The sequence below is a fragment of the Nuphar pumila genome, chromosome 8, assembly GCF_984573655.1.
Source record: "Nuphar pumila chromosome 8, dmNupPumi1.hap1.1, whole genome shotgun sequence".
NCBI lineage: Eukaryota > Viridiplantae > Streptophyta > Magnoliopsida > Nymphaeales > Nymphaeaceae > Nuphar > Nuphar pumila.
In genome coordinates this window covers 17,943,442-17,949,606 of record NC_143256.1, presented here as the reverse complement: position 1 = coordinate 17,949,606, position 6,165 = coordinate 17,943,442, and positions in this window count along the sequence as shown.

The window sequence follows — 6,165 nt, the reverse complement described above, 5'->3', positions numbered from 1 at the left end:
CAACCACTCATTAGATCATGGTAACCTTGGTGGCATTGGAAATATAACACCTCGATATGCCTCTATTCTTTTTATTATGTTTTTGGGTTTCTAGTATAAATGGCTAAAAAATAGTATAGAATAATTGGGATAGGAATAACCATGCTTGTTCAGCTCTTGTTTTAAGAATGTTGTCAGGGTTGTATCTCGTTCATAGTTTTTCTGCAAATCAGGTATCATTGAAAAGGTATTTTTGTGTAGTTTCTTTATCCTTTTATTTAGTTTTATGGAATATGGTGCACACCGACAATAAGTCAGTTCGTGATCAAGACATCGAAATAAAATTCTATTGCAAAAGCAGTCAAAGTGAAATTTTATGGAATATGACAATGACTGATACTACTAGAATTTGACTTAGTAGGTCACTAAATTTGAAAAAACTGATTAACAGAGAAAACACAGAAAACAAAAATATCTTTCCAATGAATCAATAATTATAATTTTTTGATATCGGGGTGCCATGATATGGTATGAATAACCGGTCTGAATGATGCACCAGAAATACAGTCACTCGAATGACTGTACTCTTTGTTCAGATCTATTTTTGGTGACTGCAAATACAAAATCTGTCAGCGGACTGAACACTGGAAATATAGGAGAGTTCATTAGATTTTCAACAAATCTAAGTAAGCACAAAATAGACCTATATCTACGAAGATACACTCTGATTATCAGGACTGGGTCAGACAAACCAAAATGCATAAACACACATCAAGCACAAATGCACAAGTTTTGATTTTCGATTTTAATTTTTTGGTGGTTAAAATTTGACCTGCACAAAAAATATACTTCCAATGGTGATTTATCAAATTTTCAACTACCCTTTCTCTGAAACCCAACTCCGGTTAGACAATGCTCAACTCAAACACGAAAGATAATCAACCACACAAGCTTTCAAGAAAATAACTTAACAAATCTGTATTCATTCAAAAGACATGCATGTTTCAAATATGGTGCAACACAATCCAACTCTAACAATGAGATGACAGATTTAAGAAGCAATAACAACATCCACAACACAAATTTAATAGAGCAATTGGGTTTTAGCCAAACTGATGGAGACAAAAATTGGCCAGTTCAAGCCACAAACATGTTTCTTCAATCCTAGTGGTCACAAGATAAGAAGTGTAATCTAAAATTGCCACCAAGGAACACATGCAACATTGTGGGTCACGAACAGTAGCAGAGATGCACTTAAAACAACAATGGTGGATGCCCTTCATGTCCATCACGATACCATGAGGATGGAAGGCATCCTACTCGGTTCCTCCAAGCTCGAATACTCCAAGTTTGGCTCAAAACACAAAAATTGCCATTCTTTCTCCAAGTTTCTTCTCAAAACTTTTGCAAAATTCTTCAAATTGTTGTACATATATTGTATTTGAATCGTTATACCAGATAATGTCCTTAAGTGATTTACACAATGACATCTATGTCGGAGACAACGATTTACCTTTGCTACAAATAACAGTCCAACTTATTGACGTGTTTAGTAAAATTAATTTTTATTTCAACCCAGAGAGATTTACATAATTTGTCTGTTATATGTTCAAACCACAAACTCATCATTTATAAAGGAAATGTCACTTCGTCTATTCTTTACTGACGAAGCAAAGCGAAGCGACACCCTCCTAAACTTGTGCGACCTGTCATTCATTTATAAAGGAAACATCGTTTCACATACCGCTCATTTTAAAAAAGCGCACACAAATAAATTGCATTGCACATTAATTAAAAAACATCATTTCATTTGCCTTTTGCAAAAATGAATTATAATTGATTGCAAGTCAATCAATATCAAGCAACAATATGCCTTTGTTTGTCTTTCTCAATGAAATCGATTTGTATTTATGAAGTTACCTCGATTTGTATCGCTGAAGTTACCTCAATTTATACTTTACTAAGTCTAAACATTGTGTCGATTTGTTTGTTGTTTTTCTTTTCTGCCTTTTATGAATCAGTCATTTTGTAAATCACGATAGGACATATCATTCATATAGACAAAGCTCGTAAAGGCAAATCATAATAGGATATTCAAATGGATTTGGTGGGATGAGATGTATTTGATTGTCAGATGGGTTTAGGTAGGGGAGTGATTGGATTGGGTTGGATGTGAGACCTATTTAGCTCTCATCAAATTTAAACCCAATCTAAACTATTATATATAGAGAGAGATACAAATTTACATATATATATTTTAATTAAATTTATTTGGGTCTCAAATGAACCCAAAAGTTATTATATTTAAGTATGATCCATTTGGAATTTAGATAGATCAAAAACTTATTATATTTTAGTAAAATTCACAGTACACTAAAATGATTCATTTAGATCATAAGTGAATCCAATTCTTTTTTTCTTAAGTAGGAGTTATTTGGACCTCGAATTGAATTCAGATTTAAACAAATTCATTTTACATTCATGAGAACCATTTAGGTCTCAGGTAGATCCAAAAGCCTTATTTACTTACTGGAATCCAATTGGATCTCCAAATGGGTCTAAATGTTAATATACATAATGAGATCAAATTGAGTCTTTAAGTAGATTCGATATCTTATTTTCTTAGTAGGATCCAATTTGATCTCTAAATGGATCTAAAATACTTTTACATTAGATTACATTTATTTGGGTCTTAAACGGATCCAAATCTCTTATAGGTCCAGTCCAAACCCTGATCTGAGTCTAAACTATTTCCATATACATGATGGTCATGTATTGTATCTAAGCCAAACCATTGATTATGATGTATTATAACTAAATACTCATATTTTTTGTAAATGAATGTGGTTGTAAATCACATCGATTTGTAGTTATGAAGTTACCGCGACAATGATATGTCTTTGTGAACGAAATCAATTTGTATTTATAAAGTTACATTGATTTGTATCATTGAAGTTAACTCGATTTGTTCTTTACTAAGTCTAAACATCGTCTCGATTTGTTTATTGTTTTTCTTTTTTTACCTTTTATGAATCAGTCATTGTGTAAATCGCGATATGACGTGTCGTTCACTTAGACAAAGCTCGTAAAGGCAAACCCAATCTAAACTATTATATATATATATATATATACACATTTACATATATATTTTTTAATTAAATTTATTTGGGTATCAAATAAACCCAAATTTTTTTTATTTAAGATGATCCATTTGAAATATAGATAGATCCAAAACTTAAACCCTAAACCCCAAACCCCAAACCCCAAACCCTAAAGCCTAAACTACAAACCCTAAAACCTAAAACCCTAAACCCTAAAACACTAAACACCAAACCCTAAACCCTAGACCCTAAACCCTAAACCTTAAATTCTAAAACCCTAAACCCTTAAAACACAAAAACCTAAACCCTAATCGTGATAGGGCATATCATTCTTATAGACAAAGCTCGTAAACACAAATCATGATAGGACAAATCATTTTTGCTTTATGTTCATGGGTGTACAGATCGTGATAGAACACTTCTTCTATAAAAAACAAATCGCGATCTCTTATAGAACTGATTGCAAGCCAATCGGTATCAAGCAAATCGCGATAACATGTAGCCTTTATACGTACAAATCCTTTCAGCCTTTTATCATTTTTTGTGTAAATCACGATAGGAAGAAAGGTCGTAAAAGTAAATCATAATTTCTGTAGTACACAACGCTAAATGCTTCTTCAATTTTTTTTTATGAAGGCCGAACATTACAACAATTTATTCAGTAGCACTTGTGTGTTGAACTTATTAAAAAAAGAATTATATATTTATAGAATGTCACATTACAAAAAAGAATTATAGAATTACAACAAAGAATTATAGAATTACAATAAATAATTATCGGGATACAAAAATCACATAATGTTTATTCAGTAGCACTTGACGACTCAGATGGACTATGATATACAAATCGTCTCTTTCTTTTTCTTGGTGGACTCTCTTTTCTTGGTGGACTCTCTTTTAGGTATAGGCATAATTATTCATGCTAATGAATACTAAATATTAAAATGATTTATAATAACGAGTGCTAAATATATTACAACGATTGTTGCTAATGAATGTTTTGTATTAAAATGATTTACACTAATGAATGCTACATATTACAACAATTTACAATAATGAATGCTAAAACGATACCGCTTTGTACTAACGAAGACAAAATCATTCAACGATCATTACTTAAGAATACTAAAGATTATAACAATTTACACTAATAAAAGTTAAATGCTAAAGCGATAACGATTTATACTAAGGAATACAAAATCCTGCAACGATCATTACTTAATAATGTTAAACATTAGAACAATTTATACTAATGAATGCTAAATGCTAATACGATAATGATTTGTACTAACGAAGACAAAATCCTACAGCGATGATTACTTAAAAATGCTAAACATTTCAAAGATTTACACTAATAAAAGTTAAATGCTAAAGCAATAACGATTTGTACTAAGGAATACAAAATCTTATAAGCACTCATTACTTTAGAATGTTAAACATTAGAACAATTTATACTAATGAATGCTAAATGCTAATGCGATAATGATTTGTACTAACGAAGACAAATTCTTGCAGCGATGATTACTTAAGAATGCTAAACATTTCAACAATTTATACTAATGAATGATAAATGCTTAAACGATTATAAACGATTTTAAACCATTTACCTCATTTAATTGCAGACCATCTAAAATGAACTTAGCATTATCCTCCTTGACATTTATTGTAGCCTATCGGTCGATCTTGGAAAAACCATAAACCGCAGGGCCACACTGAGGACAAAAGGCGACAATATGCTCTCATGCTCAGGCCTACAAAAATAATATATTAGTAAGACTATAACCTTCAACGACATTAGTCTATAACTACCAAATATGTAATAAATAATTACCTTAACAAATGGCTAAAACCCTTCAACGGTTTTTGTACCCTTACTCACACGGTAAAGTTGACTGCATAAGAATGCAAGAATAGTAGCACCCCATGCATAGTTGTCTACTTCATCGAAGTCTTTCAAGAACTGCAGCCACAGGTAACTTAACCTCGAACCAGACAAATCCGAAAATAGAGTAAGTCCAAAAAAATAAAGATGAAAGCTGCGCAACTCTTGGTCAGCTCTTTCAGATGCACATGTAGCAGACCGGCCTTCCCATTTATTACGAAAAGAAGAAACTTTCATTAATGTGAAATTGCTTTCACCAAAAATACATTGACCCCAATCCTCCATCGACATTCCTAGAAGGGTCGTGCACTTGTCCCTTGCATTATAGTTTGAATCTCATGCTAGGACAACAATTCTATGGCACTTAAGACCCGTAATTTGTGGCACATCTTCTAGGGTCATGGTGATCTCAAAAGAATCAAACTGGAATGTGTTCATCTTATGATTTCACTTATTGACCGGGTGGGTCATAGTGTTCCAACACGAGAAAGCCACTGAAGTGCATATTTCATAATTGATCATTCTGATATTCACTCAGATGTCCATATTACGACAGAACTGCAGGCCACTGACACCGCCCTTTGAGCTTTTCACCTGGCGTTCTACTTATCTTCTGACCTCTTTGTAGCACAAAATAACATATTATTTGTATCAAATCAAAATTACTCTCATTTGTACTTTTACATGTCGCTATACACAGTAATTCCTATATATAATAATTGTTGCACACTCGCTATCACTGTAATCATATACACAATAATCAATATCAAAGTAATCGCTATACGTACTAATCGCTATACATAGGTCACAATAATCACTATACATAGTAATCGCTATCACAGTAATCACTGTACATAATAATACCTATCACAATAAATCATTACGTAATCGCTATATGTTACATATAAACAGATTCAGATATCCTTCAAATTTGGATATTTATCAGATTTGATAGCAAAATCAGAATCGAATTATACTCGAATAGTTTTAGCTTATCAAATGCAACTGGACAATCGAATTTGGTCGGATATAGGATCAAAAATATGATTCACTGAGTGGCAGTTGTGCCAGAGAATGATGTTAAGGCACTTTATGCATTTGAGAAAGGAGGTGAGACGGCCTTTGTATTTGCATTGAAAACTGGATTTAGCAACTACCACCTCATAAAATGGTAGATGCCAAATCCAGAAATGGACTGCTGGC